This window comes from Lathamus discolor, chromosome 8 (assembly GCF_037157495.1).
Source record: "Lathamus discolor isolate bLatDis1 chromosome 8, bLatDis1.hap1, whole genome shotgun sequence".
Lineage (NCBI taxonomy): Eukaryota > Metazoa > Chordata > Aves > Psittaciformes > Psittacidae > Lathamus > Lathamus discolor.
The window spans coordinates 17,115,508-17,136,310 of record NC_088891.1 but is presented as its reverse complement, the minus strand read 5'-3'; the positions used below and the strand labels follow the sequence as shown (position 1 = coordinate 17,136,310).

At 38.9% G+C, this 20,803-nt stretch overlaps 1 long non-coding RNA gene across 16 annotated transcripts; it reads right to left on the bottom strand.

Annotated features, from left to right (window-relative positions):
• Positions 1–886: 886 nt before the first annotated feature.
• On the bottom strand, positions 887–20,780 carry LOC136018927 (uncharacterized). Of its 16 annotated transcripts, none has more exons than XR_010614647.1 (9): positions 20,691–20,780; positions 13,008–13,217; positions 11,646–11,846; positions 10,100–10,160; positions 9,715–9,837; positions 8,520–8,672; positions 7,943–8,133; positions 5,503–5,535; positions 887–1,630 (listed from the first exon to the last, which is right to left on the bottom strand). It is a non-coding gene; the product is annotated as an uncharacterized LOC136018927 (long non-coding RNA). The 16 variants fall into 16 exon arrangements; XR_010614653.1 differs by having other exon boundaries at positions 13,008–13,084; XR_010614646.1 differs by having other exon boundaries at positions 13,008–13,220; positions 20,691–20,775.
• Positions 20,781–20,803: the final 23 nt, after the last annotated feature.

The following is a 20,803-nucleotide window of genomic DNA, read 5'->3' as shown; positions in this document are numbered from 1 at the left end:
AGGGGTCGGATGCTGATATATGGTGGTCATAGGCCACTGAAATAAATTTCACAACATTCAGCTGGTAAAGTTAATCTCAATAGACGAGAATGTGACTGCAGTTTTGACAGAATATTCACTCCATTGACAGTGATGGGACGTTTTTTCTCAGTGAGGTTTTGTGCAGATCACTGAAGTGCAGATAATATTTTTCCCTGCCTTGATTCTAAGTTTATCACACCTGAAGTGAGCAGTTACATTCAGTCTTTACTGTAGAGCCAAGTTCAAAATTCCAGGCTCTAACCACAACTGTGGGCAACATTCTGTTCACCCGCCATGCTCACAGGAATGTGTGAATCACACTGGAAGGTAGGCAGACCTCAGCATTCCAAGTTCTGCCAAGTACTGGAAAATCCAAATGTCATCTCTCTCATGTGATAGCGTGAACTCTGTCTCAGGAACAAAGGACTGAGACAAGACCATACCAAAACACACATTCTAGACTTACAGCCCTATAAATTAAAATCTTACTTTAAAAATCTTACTTTAAAAATCTTACTGCAGACTGTGGAAAATATTTTTACCATACTTTTTTTGATGATAATATTTAAGTTTCCACTTAAGCTTCCTGCTATTTGTATCTATTTGCAAATATTGAATCACACCTTCCATTACTGTAGATTGAATTAGTCAATAAATTTGCTATGTCTCCCAATAGCATTTGAGAGTTAAGATGCTCTACTCACCTTTTTTAGTAACATACACTGACTTGCTATAAAAAGCAGAAAGTCCCATTATGCCAGCTTCTGCTCTTACTAGTATCCAGTATTACCATTCCACAGAGCAAGGAAGTGTAAAACCACAGCCTAGACACATGTCATGTAACACCAATACAATTAGACCAGAATTTGTTAAAGCCATATGTGGTATTTATTCCATAAGTGAAACTTGCTTGGGGCCTTAGTGTATAATGTAATGTTCATTTTTAATTTAGCAAAAATGTGGCTGTAAGTCTAGGGTTAAACTAAAGCATTGAGCTGCCCTATGGTGTAGCAGCCTTTAAGCCAGATCTAGAATAACAAAACAGGTTTAGTTTAATCTAGCAGGATTTATCAGAGCAATGGCTTAATCTTTTATTTTGTGATAAAGACCAGGAGTGGAAACACAACAGGTAATGTCCAGGACTGCAGGCAGAAATGTTTGTAAGATTGGATATCAGGCTTTGAATGTTAAACTTTGTTAATGTTGTTTTGCTGTCTTTGGGTTTTTTTAAAGTTGCTGTAGTCAATGAACAATGACAATGAAAATAAACCAAATCCCTCCAGAGATCCAGGTCCTTTGACAATGAAGAAACCAAACCTCTCCAGAGATCCAGGTAAGCCCAAGTTCATTACCAGCGGGGAATGGCACAAGCACTGTTTGTATCTTTAAGACAGATGGAAATTCAGGATGTGGGAGTGAGTTCAATTTGTATGTGGTGTTGAATTTAGTCTTCATACTGCTTCTGGATGTCGGATTATAAGCACACATGTCACAATGTTTAAGTAAGTGTTACAGAGTCTGCTTTTCCATGATTTAAAATCTGAATTGCTTCTCTGAGAGCCCAGCCTGCTGTCTCTGGTCCATCAGATTTCACTGGAAGACTTACTACCTAAAGGGTACAGACAAAGTGGTTTATTCTAATAGCTTCAGACTGCCTTAAATGGACTAACAAATCTAGCTCTAGAACAGATCAGCTGAATTGATACAAGGCACATCCCATTAAACTTAAAACGGATGTCATTACCCACTCCCCAATGGTCACTATTTTCTTATAATTTAAATGAAACAAAAATACCCAGTTCTTTGATTATAAAATAGGCAGCAGCAGAAGTATTACTGCATGTTGGAAGAACTCATGTTCACATGAATTCCACTGAGGAAAAACAGTGGACTGAAATTTGAAGGAGGCGCTCGCTGTGGTTTTGGGCAGACACTGACCTACTCGCACGTTTATGAACAGCCACAGCTTGCAATTTTTGGTGCATGTGCTGTTCCTTAAATTACTGCTTACTACCTTCTCACTTCTAAAGTAGCCATTAAAATAAAAGCCATCACAGCTATTCAGTTGTATTTAAAATGTACGTGATCAGAACGTTAGTTTCCTACAGACAGGTTTCCCTGCACATTTGATAAGTTTCAGTTGCCAAATAATACGATTTATGAAATATTCTGGATCATATTAAGATTGTAAAATTCATTTTTAAAGGAAATACACTTATATCTTTGGCAAAATTACAGCTTTTCAATGGTCCATGAAGCATACGTGTATTTTATGACATGAAGCACTGCTGAAAGACGGTAAAAAAGGTTGTTCACTGCCGCTATCTTTCATGGAAGAAGTTTCCCATTTTATTTACCATGCTTGAAAGGTGATATTCTTTACTGGCTGTACAAAGATAACTTCATCCAATGTTTAGACGCAGTCAATGGACATTAAGTTTTGATGCATGCTGCGTCATTTTTTTGTCCTCCATTTTATTTACAAAGTAATTCTTTCATAGTTGGGAATATGGCTCTCAAACAGGTATTCCAGTTGTGTGGCATTTGTTTTAGCATACAAACAGAGCAGGTTTGGGGCTTCTGGTTGCCATCTGAGAGCTCAAGCTGGCCTGCACGTAACGCTGTAGTTTCATGTCACTAAGCTGACATTTCCTAATGAAATAATGCCCCTTCTAAAAACTTTTGACAAACTGGTCCAAACTCCACACTAGCACCTAGCGCCTTTGTCTCCCTTGAGCCAGTTACCGACTTCAGCAGCAGTCAGGATAATACGGAAAAGTTTTGGAAACCCCAAACTAAGTGTATAATTATGGGCTCTGATACTTTTTTTAAAGGAAATTCCTTTGTTTGCTTGGGGTTTTATTTACCACTGATGTAATTAATTTATGCAGCAGTGATTTGACTCTATAAATGCATGACCACCTTTTGTTTCGCAGATTTCTTGATGGATTTTATTTATGGTGTTACTGTATTCTGGAGTGTTTATCAGAACAGTTTGGAGAGCAAATGCTTTCTGATAGGTATCGTGATATTGAAACAGAATTCTCACTAGTCTGATAAATGTGCCTTCAGGTAACATTGTACAAGCAGGCGTTTAAGATGCAGGCCTTATTCACAAGATTATTAACTGGACAATTTTAAAGAGTTTTTAGAAATGTTCTATGCTCATCTGTCTGTCTGCTACTTTTCCTTTCTTTACCCCATGATGTTATTAAGACGCTCTTCAAAGGTAGACAACTACAGTATACAGGTAATACCCATTTGTAAAACCAAGACCACTGGATTTGCTTCATATTTCAGGGCACGGGAAACATGCAAACAAAACCAACTTACATGATCCGCAGCCAATTTGGGTTTGACAAAATGTGCTACAGGTGATGTAATCTGTATTCTGTAGCATTTTCATTTTTAAGATTTAGAATTAAGCTTAGAGGCTGTAATAATCACAGTACTGCTGTTATATTTGCTAAATGCTGATCCAGGTCCCAAGAGAAAATGAGTATATCACCAATATAAACCTAACAGATTTTACCTTTTAAATCTGCCAGGAGAATGATTATGAGAATTTGAAATGTTGAAGAAGCTGGTTTTTATCCTAGTTGGTATTAATTTCTTTTCCCAATAGCTCATTTTCATTCAAAGAAGATGCTATAATATTCTGGGATTGTACAGCACTTTTCAAACAGGTTTTCTAAGATATCACATGTAGTAAATGACATTTCAGAAGCTTTTTGATGCAGATGTCATCAGCTGAAAAATTGCAACTATTACCAGGAACCCCACAGTTAAATGAAATCCTCTATGTGTGGAAACTGAGTAAGAAATGAGAGTTTGTGTTTGTCTGGACTCTATCAGTAGGCATGAAATTATTCTGATACTTTCCATGTGATCATTATATGTTAAATTCCACCTGGTAAGGCCCGCTTTAGGAAAGCGCTTAGACAGGTATTTCAAGCTATCGACTTCTTTGAACATGTGATTAAGAGCTTTTTGAAGAGTGACCCTAATTATCATTCCTATGACTTAAATAGGGTTGGCTATGTCTGAACACTATTTAACTTGGGGAACAAAGATTCAGCATTTCATATTAACATATTAAAGGTTTGTATTTTCCTCATGTAATGTATTAAGATGGTTCCTTCTTCTCTGAAGGAATTGTTTTAACTGGTTTTGACCATTTTGTCAGGGACTGCTGTTTTTTAACTCCTCTTCCCCTCCTGGTCAGGTTTATAAAAGTGTTAAGTTATAGGTCTCTGAATTTCCTATTACAGATTTTACTATCGGGCAATTCTGACTGTTCTTGTGTTTAATATTGGATCAGTGTCTGGAAAGGCTTTCGTCTGATGGGAACATATGATCAGTAATGACTTTGATATTTTTGGTCTTGCTTAAACTTGTCTGTCTTTTAGCAAATCTTTTAAGGCTTTGAAACGGCTTCTACGTTTTGAGCAGTGTACCTTGTATTGAGTTTCAAAAGCTTCAAATCCATACATGGCATCCTTAATGTGAATGAGTCCAGATCTTTCTTCTTTTACATTCCCTAACTACACGTATGCCATAATCCGGTATCATAAGCAGTTCTCCTGAAAGCTCACTTCTCAGAATAAGAGAAATTTGGTTTCCTATTTTCTTCCGCTGTTTTACGAAAACGCATTAAACCACTTGTGCTGTGAAAAGCAGCTCTCATTTAGGGCATGGCTCTAGGAAAAAAAAAATTGAAAAAAAGCTACTGCTGCTTTATAATGATTTAAAGACACCTGACCCAAACTAGCCCAAGGAGTATTCCATACCACAGCACGTCGTGCCCAGGATGTAACTGGGAGGGACCCAGAAGGGCTAGAGGGACTGCAGAGTTGGACGAGGTATCGGTCGGTGCTCAGCTGGGGGGAGTGGGACGAGTTATCAGTCTGGGGTGTATTCTCTTCCCTTGTTATTTCCTTTAGCATTATTATTATTGGTGGTAGCAGCAGTGATTTGTGTTATACCTTAGTTACTAAACTGTTCTTATCTCAACCCATGGGAGTTGCATTCTTTTCGATTCTCCTCTCCGTCACTCCAGGAGCAGGGGGAGGGCAAGAAGGGGGGGAGTGAGTGAACGAGGTTTGTGGTTGGGTTTAAACCACGGCAACCATGGAAATAAATATTTGCTTTGTTTCTTACAGATTATTTTTGGAGACAGAAAAAACATTCTCTAGCTGTTTTTCTTATGGCCTGTTCCAACACAAAGATGTCTTCAAGAATTACTAATACAGGTAATTGTTTAATATTTCATAATAGGCTACCCCAGAACTACACCAATGTCCAGAAAATGGAAGGCAAATAGTCACGTAGTTTATATAAATGATCTGGTAGTATATGTTAAATCTATGCAAAAATAGCTGTGGATTGGGTTTTGGATTAAGCTTTTTCTACTCAGATTATGTTTGCTGAACAGATTGTCAACCCTTGTTAAGTAAAGCATCTTTTTCTTACTTTTCTTACCCATGCTTAACAATCTCCAGCTTATTCCCATATCTGGAAAAAAAAATGAAAATGTTAGGAAGAAAATATCAGGACAAATGCTTCATTAATGCATATCCAGAACTCAGACATCCTTTAAAAAGTTGACATGGGGTTTTTGTGTTCATGTAACAAAGGCAGGCTTTGTGCCGAGTTTGGAAGGTACATAGCTCTTCATAGTATACACTTCTAAATACTTAGCAGAAAGCAATTTATTAGCTACTTAACACAAAAGTGAATCCAACCACAGCTGGCTACAGCCAAGACAGATCTGCCAATCTTTTGCCAATGTTTTCGCCTGTTTCAAATGCACCTAACTGATGTGCAAATTTATCTGATGACTATGAAGATGGTAAGCTATCACATTAAAAGGAGATATTTTCATGGGTTACTGTACAAGTTCAGTGTGACTGGTTTTAATATAAACTACTCACTGCAATGAATATTTTGCCCAGTTACTGCCAAAGAATATACTATGAAGATTGGTTGATGATTCTTCTCAGTAAGCACTTCCTAGGCTATCTTTGCAAGAAGAGTCAATTTTGTTACAAGATGATTCTGATTCTGCTTTTAATATCTAGTGGTCCTGTGGCAATAGGCATGGATTTGGCTTTGAAAAAAACCCTATTTAAAGATTTCAAATTAAAAAGATCTCATGGAGCATCTAGAGATAAACTGCAGTCTTTAACCACGTGGACACCACTGTACACACAAGCCATCTTTTGGAATTTAGTGGGATACTCTTAAGAGTAAAGGTTGCTGGAACTGACCTCTATTTTTCTTGTGTTTGGTTGCTGAAACATAGAGGTACTTTTATTAATTAAGATGAATTATCCTGATATTTTCCATAGGCAAAGTTTCTCAAGGCAACAATAACATTATTTTCCCAGATCTTTTTCTTGCCCTATAGAAGGTGTTTCATCACTGTCAGAGAAGTTCCCTGTGTAGTTCCCAGTGAAGCCTCACAACCATTTAAATCCCCTGCTGGAGGGGAGGCTGATTTAAGTGGGGATCAACATATTTGTTAAACCTCGCTACAAAAGAAAAAGAAAATGAAAAAATCCAGAACCATTTTGGGCGGTTTTTTGGTTTTCTTTCTTTTTGGTTGGAGTCTTTTAAAAAATCAGCTCTGGACTTGTGTGTGATTAACAGGAAAATCCACAGCATTACAAGGAATAATTAAGCTGTAAACTCAGCCCGTCTTTGCCAAATGGGAAACAATACTTTTTACCACAGGCTTCCCCCACCCCAACTTTATCCGTCTAGATAAACATAATTAAGTAACGGATGATGGTTTGTTAGCATTTTATTACGGATGTTTGCAAGGGCATTAAGAATAATCATAAAATGCACAACAAATATTGTGGGTATTGAGGTTTTCAGCAGTGGAAAACGTGACTTTTTAAAATCTGGGCTGGAAACATGTATTCCTACAAATTAACTATTTCTCTATGCAGAACAGCAATTGAGATGCTGCTGTCTTAGTTGGTTTACATGCACTAATTGCTAGTTCCTATTAAGCACTGAGTGGTCACCTACTCAGTAATATTAATAAATTAATACTTTCAGATAGCAGTTACTCAAAAATAGTAGGAAACACTAAATTCACTTTAGATTTTAGCAATGAAATTGGGTTATCCTTTTGTCTAGGAACCAGTTTGCTGGTTTGCTATTCAAACAAAATGACCAGAGTGAAGTTGTCAAAAGCTGTGCTGTTTTGTGCGTGTCTATCATGTAGGTACATATATTTGTCTAATTTTAAGCAGACAGGGATGGAAATATTTAATTTTTTTCTACACTTTGACTAAGGCACATGGTCAGAATGTCTCTACTAAAGTGACTCATTTATCTGGCTGGGAAATAATTATGTTCACATTTTGCTGCTGAACCTTTAAGCAGATGGAATTCTCCATATATAGGACCTACAGGAATAATCCATATTTATGGCTAATGCAGTTCAAAGGAAAATCTGAGCTGGCACTTGCAGAATTCCTTACAGCCAAACTTTCCCCAAAATCCATTTAACAGCTTAGTTCACTAGCATATGGCTCATCTGTATCTTAATCAATGCACAGCTGACAAACCAGAAGACAATATTATAGGCACATTATGCCTTGCCAGCCTGTGGCAAAGAGAAGCCATGGACTGGAAATGCTCAGACACAGCAGGACTGACACAACCTACACAGGCTGAACAACATCACACACACAAATCACTGCACTGGCCGTGATTCATCAGGTACCAGTGAGATTAAAACACAGCAATGGCCCTTCTGCTTGTGACTGGGTTTTGCAATTAAATATCACACTGAGTTAAGGCCTTTACATGGCGCTGCTTTGGGTCCTAGTTACCAAACAGATGTCCCAACGGTGGAAACCCCCCCTGTTTTACAGCACACTCACTGACAGACATACTGAGTCACCTCCTCTGCTTTCTCCTAGATTTGGCACAGACAATTCACATGCAGGACAGGAAACCCTGGAGATCTGAGGGCAACTTTCGGTACAAGCTGGAAAAAGAGAGGAATTCCATATTTTGCTTCAGTGACGGTGCGGAGGGATCGTTCTAGGGATAACAAGTTCCTCAGTTTTAGAGACTCAGTTCTGGATGTGACTGCAGAAGATAACAGTTTTTTGTTTTGTTACAGTGATACTTGTCAGAGAAGAATTTCCCGATTTATTTATTTTCCCCTAAGCAACCTCCCCCACCCCTCACAAGCACCTTTCCCTTCCTGTAAGGAATTCTTGATTCTGTACATATGTAGCTTAATTTTCTAGAAAATTTAAAATCTAGCAAGAGAAGTAGATTTTTACGTCTGTTTAGTTCTTTGTGGTTTGAGTATGTTCAGAGATGAGTCTTTATGTTTCTCTTGCAAAGGTATAAATGTATAAGATACAACTGAAAGAAGCATCACGCCCTCCCATGTCATGGTGACAAATACAGATCTTAGAAAATGCTTTTAAAAGTAAGCGTTATTTCCCTTATGCCCAGACACTTACGCTCTGTTGAAGAGGCGCAAAACCAAGGCTGCAGGAAGTTCAAGTGAAACCTCAGTTTGCTCCTCGAAGTCTGTGATTTTCAAAATCTCATCTGTGGCCACAGGGCCTGAATTCTGCTCCTGTCGTGTTTCTGTTGGCTCCACTGAGAACAGACTGGAGCCCAAGAAGCCGTAATTAAGGAGGAAGGAAGTGCAAATGACTCCACAGGATGACTCTGAATTTAGGACACTGTTGTGGAATATTTCTGTACAGTTTTAATGGTAAATGTTGTCCTGCATGAAGCAAACTACTAATAACTCAATCCAATGAATGTAATTAGTTCTCTTTTTACGTAGTGTGTGTGTATGTGTGCTGGTAACAAACACTGTTACTTGTTTATTACAGTAATACTTCTAATGTTAATCATTATTATCAGCTCAAACAGTACTTCATCCCAAAAAGGTGTGTGAAAGTGTGCATCAGTCTTAAGCCCAAAAGCATTGTTGCAAAGATTCTGAATGTCGTCCCTCTTTCATTGAAAGATAAAACTAAAAATAAATCTAAATTATTTCAATAGGATAAAGACAACAGTTCATGACCCCATGCAGTGCTGGTCTGCAGTCTGATACCTTTAGCTTGCTCCCCCTACCTTTACCAAAATGTTTGCTACAGTACAAATCTCACAGAGAATCTCCAAATTAAAGCCATAAAAGCCAGGGCCATGGTTCTTGCTGAAAACAGCTGAGATTTAATTTTGGTCAGGTTTCATTTTGAATTTGTTTTAACCCAACTTTCCAAGCAAAAATTATAGTGGCAACATTTATAAAGGACAAGACCTGAAAGAAATGTTCCTTAGGAGTAGCTGTATCTCTTTGTATGCCTTAATAATGATAGGAGGCAAGTTAACAGTATTGCAGCTTTGCTGATATCTGAATGCATTCCACGTTCACTTTTTTTAATAAGAACTGTAAATAACGGGCCATTTTGGTGTGTTATAAATGATCCATTCTGCAGTGCTATGATAGCTTCCTTTAGTTACAGCTTCTCTTGTAGCAATAGACAGCTTTAAAAAATCGTTCTTGCAGCATGCACATAATTTTGAAGAGGTGGAATAAAGTTTTGGAACAAGTCCATTCATTTAATTGATACAAGGATGACAAGTACTAGGAGTATCTTTGGTGACCTAAATCTCATCTCATACAGGAAGCTGCCTTACCTTTTGGGGTTTCAGTTTGCAGATAGTATTCTCTTCACGGGTATTCCATATTCTAGAGATTGCCTTTCTACTTAAAGTAGTATTTTTGCTTATCCTCAGTGATCAAATCTCATCAGTTGGATGCTAAAGAAATATGAAGTAGATTTAGAAATAATAAGATCTTAAAAATTAATGAAGTCGATAAGAAATATTTCCCTCTGAATTTGAAGCCTCTGAAGAATCCTATTTTCCAGATTTTTACTGGAATCCTAAAGAGTAACATTATTTTAATTAAGGCACAAACTCCTGCTTAATCACACAGCTTTGGAAGTTGCAAACTTAAAAACACAGCAAGTTTGATATAATTGAGGGGTCAAAATAATGTAGCCATATTGTTAGCACTGACCGCAGCATTCTGGTGTTCTTATATTCTGAGCAGTTTTCAAGCAAACTAAACTTCCACTGTTCTGAAAAAAAAAAAAACGGAGAAAAAAAAAATCAACTCTCCTTCAGAGAAGCACATGCACCTTTTTGCCTTTGGTGAGGCTGGCATGTTGTGTTCAGGCCAAGACACAGAAAGCAGAAGGATAAAAAACATCACACACATTAATGCTGTTCATCATGACAAGAAATGGTAAGATTGACTTCAGTTTGAAACCACAAATATCTGGCTTGGGAGAGGAAAACAAATGCTCTGTTATTGTAATGTTTTGCTCTTACTGTAGCTATAATAGTGTCCCATCACCACAGGATGTATAGAGGCTACAGCCACACAGAAACACTCCAGTTAGAGTTTCCTTGTGTCCAAAGAAGAAAGAATGCAAATTACTTATTCTGAGTGAGCATTTTTTTTTCCCCTTCCAATTTTACTGCATGGTCAGATTTATTCTTGAAGAGAGGGGTACCACATTCTTGCTTCCCAGCTTTGTGCTACAGGCTAACCCTCAACTGGCACAGCCCATATTGTCTTTTTTGCACTGCTGTAGTTTTTTTACGAAGTTTAACTTTTCATGTTAGTTGAAAAGATGAAAAGCTGTTTTTGGAATAAACAGCAACAAAAGCTAGCCAGCTCTGCACAGTATAATGGGATTTTAATGTATTCTCCTTGTCGGCATAGTGTATTTCTGTGATAATTTTATGTGACAGCGTAATTAAACTGGAAAACAATTCCCATTTCCTATGTATTTTATCTATTTATCATCATTTATTTCTTTACTTTCTTGCTCTGCTATAAATATTATTGTAAGGAGAGTTAAATAAGTTAAACCAATGCAATTACTTTTACAGATTGAAATTAACTTCATATATCAATTTATACTGGTTTGTATACAGCACCTCCTATTTGCCCTGTACAAATAAATGCATTTCTTGCTGTATATTTATAGTGTCACTATGGTTTCCATGTTTGCACTCCTTCTGACTAATGCTCTGTATGTTAAAACCTGACATCTTAACAGTATTTTCAAACAATTTCATTCATTATCAAATAACCATTTATTACACCGTGGCAATTTCATACCATTTACTGGACCCTTTAGACACTGCTAAACAATGATTTATAAAGGAGTGTGCAAATTTTAGTGCTTATCACAGCAAATACAAAAAGTAACATTAAATAGTGACTTGACAACAGCTCTGGCTAAATGATTTTTCTTTTTTAATCTTGATGAGTCATATTTAGTAATGTCAGTTTGTAAATCTGCTGGAAATTCAGGGCAATATTCCAGACTGCACCATTGTAGAAGACTCTTCCTGGGCTGTTCAATCTTTTTGTATGTTGGGGAATAAACTGAAGACTGTGGGATGCAACAAACAAGTCTCTTACTCCCTTTTTCTTACAGTGTCTACAATGCCACAACACTATCACATGTAACAGAGCTTTTCACATTTTATTTGACCATGAATCTAATAAAAGCCACCTTTAGCCAAATCTGCATTGAGTTTTTGCTTACCTGGAGTCCGTAGCAGTGATGCAAAGGCTTTTCAGTTCTGCTTTCAGGAAAAATCTCCTTGCTAGTATTGTAGCCAAAAATTGGACTGATTTAATTTTGTATGTGACCACTGACTGCAAAATGCTGTGCCTGTATCTCCATTCGTTATCTTCCCTATTTCTGTTGAACTTGAGATCCACAGTAGGTCTGTGAGAGAAGAGGCTGGTACCCACAAATTGTAATTAGGTCTCTGGAAGCATTTAGGTGCAAACTTTACAAGGTAACAATATGTGAAGGAGACATCCCCATGCTCAGAGATCTCATTAATCATTGCAGAGCTCACAGCTCAACATTAAGTAAATTGAAAGGCTTAAATATTACAGAGGATATTCATAGAAGGATTTTCAATGACTTGAGAGCATTATTTCATTTGTGAGGTTCATACGCCCACTACAGCTGAACAAATACGATTAATACCGAATTTAAATGATCCCTAAATCAATAGTTTGGTATTGCTGATTTCTATCACAGTACCATTAAGTAGCTCCAGATAAAGCCAAGGCCTCACTGTGCAAAAATAACAGCTTAACATCATCCTTGCTCAGAAGAATTTATAATCTGGACAATTTCTTTATGAATTGGGGTCATGAGGAACCAAACCTTAGATTGCGATCATCCTTGGTCAAGGTAATGAAAAGAGCAGAACTGAAAATTACACACAGATTTCCTGCATGTCAGACTTAATTTCAAAGGCATTCCAAAAGTGTTTCATTATCTCCAATTCACGAGTGCTTATTCCAAGCACTTGTTCTCTTACTGCCTCCATGGTAGGGCCAGCAGAACCAGCTTTTGCTCATTAACCTAATAATGTAATAATTGAGTCTGAATTGTCACAGTTTTCAAAGTTTGCTGCTAAGATAGGCTATAAGCTATAGAAGAAAAGAACCAGTTGTGAAGCTTCTGCCATGAAGGCACAGCTAGACTTGGTAACTTCAACAGGCAATGCAGCAGCAGCCAAGATGCATGAGAAACTGGTGCTCTTACACATGCAGAAAGGTAAAATCTTGTTTGCTTGCTGAAGGTCTCACTATCTCTAGTTTAAGATCTCAGCTCTTTAATTTTACCCATCTGTATCCTATGTGTTTAATCCTAGGATCTTAAAGTTTGCATGTTTACTTGTGATGACAGTAGCTGATGTTTGGAGCTGGGGAGGCGGGTGGTTTGTTTTTCGTTCACCAGCTCTTCTAGCATTCTATGAGAATTTTGTTAGACCTGTAGGGTATGACCAAGGCCAAAATACATTTACAGAGGACACAAGAGAAGTTCATCCAAAATGAGTAAAAAATAATTCAGAATGGAGTTTACTCCAGCAGAATTACTTACTTGTCTTTTCAAACTTCAGAGATTGTTTCTAGAAATTCTTCATCCGTTCCTGAAGCTCAGTAATTCTTAACACACTACTGCTTTAAGCAAAACAGTCACTGAAGTCAGGTAGGCCAGGTAAGGTACAAAAAGAAGTTTTGGTTTAAACCAATCATTTAATCAAGCGGTGCCATCCGATGCCAGAATAAATGAACCATTACACACATGTCCCTGCTTATTTATAAAAAAAGAAAATTGTCTGAGAAAATGGAAGTGTCTGAGGAGCCTGAGCAGACAGGAGTAAGCATTTAATCATCAAAGTCACACGGAGTTCAATTCCAGGTCAGAGCTGAAGGCCTGCCTAGAATCAGGTTCAGCAAATTAAAGCACTTTGGGCACAGATGTGTCTAGAGCCAAACACTCAAATGAGCCACTGGTAAGTACCAGTGTGTTTGCTTCCTTTTATTTGAATCAGTCTCAATGACAAAGTCCTAAGATAGCGAGGTATGTTCAGACCCAGCTCTTGTTGATCCAGACCTGAGATGACTGGTCTTATTATCCCACTTCCAGCCTCCTTTTCTCCATTAGTCTGCCTACTGAAGATTACTATTCCTTGATTTCCACTAGTTAAGCTGATTATTTGTCTGCTTTTTCACCTATCTCTATGAAATTAAGTTTTTTGCTTTGTTTTTTGTTGTTTTTTTTTTTTTTTGTGGTAATCTTTGTATGTTACAATCCATGGAGCTTCAGCAACCCTCACCTATCAAGTGCTCACCTATCATATGCCAGAGATCAGGCCTGAAAATGGCAAAAAATGGTTTTTAAGATAACTGGTGTTAACAATACCACCCCACCCCCAGAATCCAGAGATGTAAGAAGAGAGTTAGTTTTCCCCATAATCAAAGATGTTATTTCTCTGTGGACAGCAGCATAGATGTGAGGGAAGGAAGTCATTGAAGCAAGCTCTTTGCTCACTTAAGGAGATATTATACAAAACATTAAACCCAATGAGGGTATCTGTCAAAATCTAAGAGACTCTATCTCCTGCTGTTATCCACCTTCCATTATGGATTAATTTGACACTAATTGCAAAAATGATTTAATTTAGCTAATCTTTAAAAAAAACTGTTTGAAAATTAAAATTAATGGCTAGGATAAAATCTAAGTATTTTAACTGAATAAAAGCTATGAGATGAAGGAACAGGGACTGAGAGAACGCTTAGAGGGGAATTACCTCAAAAAAATGCATTTAATACATAAAAACAACAGGGAACCAAAAATGAATTTAAAGACGAAAATGACAGGTACCAGTGGAGGAAATGTCAAAGAAATTGTGTATTGATGGAGAGGGATGGAAAAAAACCAAATTTGAAGCTTTTCAACTCTAAAAAGGACTGTGGGGCTATATTTTGTTAATTTAAAAGAGCACAAGAAATTACACACTTTAAGAAGTTTTATCCAGCTAGCAGAACTTAGATAATCAAGTATTTATCAACTCTGCATGGGACAAACTGGAGAATGTGATTTTTGGGAAGTGTTCAGGCTCTTCATGTGAGGTTTTTGCTCCAGCAAACTCCCCATAGCTTTGTGTTCTTCCAAGTCCCTATTTCTGATAAAGACACTGTGTAACATGATAGGCTCTCATCTGTACCAGATGGTACTGGTCCCTGATGAATCATACGACAGCTGTGCACAGCAGAGTACCACACACTCCAAGCACTTTGCCTCCTCCCTCTCACTATGCGCTCAGCACAGCAAGGCAACACTGAGACTTGGGCTCACGGGCATGCAAAGCAGCACAACGTGTACTGGGGGTTCTCTGTGTAGTAGGTGTATGAGAGCTGATAGCTTCCAGAGCTACATGCTTTGTGCTACTAGTTTCTTCCTTTGCCAAACTTAACAGGGGAAAGGAATGCAAAACCAGCCTCCTTTGTCTGTTGCACTGGTTTTGTCCAGGAGATTGGAAGGGTAATGTTCTCCAGCATACAGAGTGTGGTTTTCCTTATCCTTATGTTTGCATTAAATTAAAGGCTGCCACTTCAACATCACCCCAGTGCCACCAGCCTTGCTTTACTATACAGTACAGTGGGAAACCTAACTGCCCCACCGCAGCACTAATGCTTGCTACCCTTGTGCTCTTGTGCGCTTACCTAATCTAATTAGCAATGTGTGCAGCTTGCAAGGGAGAATAAGGTTGATTCTAACACACAGTTAATTAAGATATTACAGTTAGCTATTTGCTAGGCTGACTCAGGGGAGTAGTAATAGGATATGGAGTCTCTCACCTTAAGTTCAGCCATTCTTACCCCCCAAATTCCCAAGCAGTGATCGGTAATTTCTCATTAACCCTGACACAAGTTGAATCTGACTCCACCCAGGCATGTGGATGAGTTCTGAATGCGTATCTGTCAACAAGGAGTGTTACTGTCTCTGATAGTTAAAGACTCTGAAATTTCAAAGTGAAGAACCCCACTGCTGTGAATGAACAGCAGAAGTTGATGCCTCCCTGGAGCATTATTTTAACTCCTGGACTTTTGTTGTTTTGGTGGTAGTGGTTGTTTCCAGACTCTACAAGCTATCATAAGCTATGACAGTATCAACAGATACAGATTTAGGTTTTCAAAACTAAAAATTGACTGTTGTCCTTAGGTTCCCCTGCAAGACAAACAACTAATAGTAATACAACCATAAAAGCTGGAAAAAACGTAGTTTAAAAAAATACCCAACCCAACACCTATATTATTGTGAACCTGCAAGAGGCCCCTCATTTCATGATCCTACCTGCACTGCCAAGAACATAAAGAATCATTGGTTCTAGACATAATTCTCTTGCCGAAGGGCAATTATCTCTTCTGTATGCATTGCCTTAATCATGTCAAGTTGTGTCCCATAAATTTGCATGTCTCCCAAGGAGGCACAGTGCATTGCCAGCAGCCTGATAGGCCAGATCAAAACAATTTCCTAATGTATGTTTACATCAGCTCTGGCATCCTGAGCTGCTTTTGCTCTATTTTTTTTTTTTTTCCACAAAACAGCAAATTCCCCCTCTAAACTGTGTGTTGCACTGGGGACAGCAAGTGGAATATGGATGGGTACATTGTCCTTACTAGAATTGGGCAAGGCTTTCTAGATTAATGAAGCAAATCAGCTACACAAATGAAGCCACATGCTGGATATAAACACAGTCCTCTGAGATGGGCTTGTTGTCACAGTTAGAGAGGGAGAGAGTGCACATGCCTACGTGTGATGGGGGGTGTAATGAATGCCAGACCCCTCCAGACTCTCTGGGATATGTGAGGATGACAAACTCTCTGAGGAACAATTCCTTTGACTGGCTCGTTGAGGAAAGGAAACTTGTCACTCTGCCAAGAATAAAACTGCTTCTGGGCTTAGTTTTGAATTTTATAAAGTGAATAAGTGAAAAATGTATACACATTCACTTCAGACCCAAGTCATGAATAATTAAAAGAATATATAATTGTACCCAGTTTTCCCCTCAAGCTCAACCAGCAAATATATCTTCTGTCCATGTAACAGGGTACTTCATGTTTTTTTCAGAAACTGTTAAGAAGTGAGCTGAACCAAGTCTTACTGAATTCATTCTGCATGCAAGTATGAGTAACAGCCTGACCATCAGAACACACAGAAATGCCAACTGAGAATGCTACACTTTCATATGGAGGAGGCTGCAAATTTTTTGATTATGCTTACATATTTTCTTGGTGTGACTCATCCACACTTGATATTGGATTCTGACTGCAATACGATGAAATCTGTATTATTAACACAGCATTATGGCAGACATTCAGCTGATACGGCAAATGGCAACAATCACATTTTTTACAAGGCACAGCAAGATAAGAATGTTTACATATCAAAACTACCAATGCAGAGAATAACATCAGAAAACAGAAGTTATCTGTATCTATGTGTAACTACCTCCTTTTTCTGAGATGGGCAGACTTTCTAGTACGAATTAAGGAATGTGAGTTAACAGTATACAGTCACGCATTTGTCTGCAATTCCATGGGTGCACTGGAATTGTCTGTGTTTTTACCTGTATTTTTTGTATTTGTATTCCAGATAAAAAATATTTATCTGGAAGAGACAGATGCAAGAGATCTTCTATTGTTTTTTTTTTTTTTACATTATTCCCACAGTTAATGGGCCCCTCAGTTTTCAACCAAAGTGACATTTAGGATTAATATCTATTTTTCTTGAGGGCATAATAGTTAGAAAATACTATTTATTTAAGACTAAAGAAGTATTTAAATACTAAAGAAGTAGATCAATAACTTCTGTAAACAGGGTAATTATTACATTTCCCCTCCCCCATACAGACATGAAGATTCTCATGGCTAGGAAACTGGAGCTTGTTTGCTTTCATCTGGGTATGGCTGTTTGTACCCAACAAACCATGATGCTCTGATAGGAAAAATGTATGAAAAAACCCTGAAAATCTTACACACAGAGGATGAACACATTCTTTTTTGTATGTAGGTAACAACTATGTCCTTTGCCTTTGAAATGCCAAAGGGTTTGGTTTGACTGTTACAAAAAATGTCCATTCTTTTTAGTTTTGTACTTCTCCAGCTGAATTCCAAACACAAGATCTTCACTTAGACCTAACTTAGACCTTGACTTCTTTTCAACAACAAAGTATTTGTTTAGAAATAGAAAAAGACAAAACAACAGGGAGGAATGCTGGGAGATGTGAAGTGCAAGTCTGCTTAGGAACTAGTCCACAGTAGCATCATGGGTTGTGTCCGAAGTAGCTTAGGTGGCTTTGGGAGAAAGTACACAGGGACTGTGGTCCTTTCTGATCAGTATCTTATCCCACAATATGCAAAGAGGATGGAACTAGAATGGCTCTAACAAGGTGATAATGTATCTGACAGTAACATCAGAGGCAAAATACTACACATTACCTACTTCCTGTACATATTTGAAGGCTACTGCTCTACCATGTGTTGCTCTTGTCATTTTCTATCACAGGTATCTAAGACAAGCGCCAAGTTACGTGCATGGACTACAAAAGTGGAGGTAAACTATAGCCGTAAAGCCCTTACCATCAAAAAAGGGCAAAATAAGCTGGGAAGACCACCCCCTCTCCCCCCAATATTCATACTTTGTGTATAGGGAACATGGCAAGATGGAATTCTACACAAGTGCAGTCTCTACACCCAACCCTATAGAGGCAAATCTTCAAATGAATGTTTTAGAATTCCAGCATTTCTGAGCTGTTGCTTGAACCACTGGAAAGGAGCCATTTATAATTAGTCATTATGTAGGGAGGTTTTAGATTACTATAAAATATTTTTGTAATAAATATAATGGAAAAAGGACATGAGAAAGGTGAATGTTTTGTATTTTGTTTCTTTTCATGACTACTTTCTATTTAACAGTTGATTGTGTATTATTTCAGACATGAAACTGTGTAAGAGTTGATATTTTTTTCCCATGTACAGGACAAAATTCATGTGACAAAGCATTATTCCTTCAAGCCCGTTCTCTTTGGTAAAGCCTTCATGTGAGAAACTGCTTATATTTGCAATTGTCTGATGTTTAAAAATAGAATTATTCAACATTTCCCTAGCAGTTGGCTCTGACCTCCTGTTTGCTTGTTTTCTAGGTTACATTTGAACCCGTGATAGATTTCCAGCTATATTGTGCCACCCAGTGTAAGAGATGGGAAATTGCACAACTTTGCTGACCATGACAGGAGTTTGGCATTGGTGTCCTGCAAATGACATTTGTGCATTTTGAAGTTTTGAGTTTATCATCAACTGAAGCGTATTTAGAAAAGCATTAAAAGTAATTAATATGAGGCTTAATTATTCTTAAAACATTAATGTGCTGGAAAACAGTCAAACTTTTGACTTAATAAGTCATGGTTGCCCTTTGTAGAATCACGGAATCACAGACTGGTTTGGGTGTGAAGGGACCTTAAAGCTTATCCAGTTCCAAACCCCTGCCACAGGAAAGGACACCTTCCACTATATCATGTTGCTCCAAGCCCAGTCCAACCTAGCCTTGAACACTGCCAGGGATGGGGCATCTACTGGGTAATAAAATGATTCTCTACAGCAAATTTTATCTCATTTTCTATTTATCTAAACCAGAATAGAACAGTAATGATTCAAAATCCATGCTCTGCAAACTTAAGTTTCCTGATAAATTAAGGGGTGTTCAGGCAACAAATACATAAGTTTTGATCCATGTTAATTGAGCAGCCCATAAGAGCGAACATCTCTTTTCTGGAATGCAATGTGCCCTTCTAGTAATCACACACACGCTTTATAGGTCAGTCAGACCCAGCTCTTTCTAGAACAATTCCAACTGCTCACAGATACTCTGAATCAGCATGTTGAGATCTCTTGCCATTCAGTCTTCAATACCCAGGCAAGTACATTACAAACAGATCACAGAAGTCACATACCTTCACTATTAAGAGCTGGGGTGATACGATATTCCAAAGCAGGGACACTAGTAACATTAAGTTTGGTGTGCTGCTGGGAGCACACTGAAAACTATCACGTCCTTAAGCACGAAGTATTTGGTCAGTTTCTGGTGTGTTCTACAAACTGCTGAGTACAGAACCTTACAAAAACTTGTAGGTCTATGAAAAAGAAACAATGCAGATAATGTGATGATTTGTTAAACCTTTAAAAACTCGCTTAGCCTTGTGAAATCTTACATGAACTGCAGGTTGTGCACATAGAATGAAACATCCCACTTTAGGCAGACTGGGCAGCTGCAACCTGTGAGCGTCTAAGCCAAAGGAGAAAGGAGGGACCTTGTGGATGCGGGAGGTATAAAATAGGTAGATACTTAAGGCAAATTTAGAACCCTGAACCAGGTGTGTCTTATGGGGATCTCCCTTTATTTGAATAGAGCTTTAACCCTCACTCTGCCTCACGAGTTACTCTATTGCGGAAACCAGGTTTTCTCGACAGCCTGTTCATTTTGTGCCTCCTTGTTCTGCTTTTAATTCTTTCCACACTTCACATCTGTCACATTTATTTCAAGTTCCTTCAGTACCCTACAATAAAACAAACTTTGTTGCTATTGCTGCATCGTTCACCTTTGGCCAACAGAGCAGCTGTGATCAGGTTAGTCTCTGCCTATATAACTTAGCCAAAACCTTCCCGCCATCTTGGATCTCCTCCTCATAGCAACTCCCACTACTATCACCGCGTGGTGACAGGACAAGGGGGCATGGTTTTAAGCTGATGGAGGGGAGATCTCAGTCAGTTCTTCCCTGTGAGGGTGCTGAGGCGCTGGCACGGGGTGCCCAGAGAAGCTGTGGCTGCCCCATCCCTGGCAGTGCTCAAGGCCAGGCTGGATGGGGCTTGGAGCAACCTGGCCTAACGGAAGGTGTTTCTTCTAACCCAAACCACTCTCAGATTCTATGATTCATTCTTAAGTACGCAAAAAAAAAAAAAAAAAGAAAAAAGGAAAATGAGATTTATCTAACTTCCCATGCTTCCGTCATGCACAGTACGCCCTGCGGGAGGGCAGTACGCGCACCGTGCCCTGAGGGAAGGCTGTACGCTGGGCGCCGTACCTGTACACCTCCCGTTGTACAAACGCTGCGGAGCCTCGGGCGCTGCGCTCCGCACTGCGCCCCACCGCGCGGCCACACGGGCGGCGCCCGCCCACCGGGCCCCGCTCCCCCACGGCCCCCGCCCCGCCGCCGCTCACCGACGCCCCGGGCCCTCGGCCACGCTCCCGCGGCAGCGCCCGCCCCAACCGGGCGGGACCCGCCTCGCCTCAGCGCGCAGCGAGGGGGACGCAGTGCGCACGCGTACTCTGCG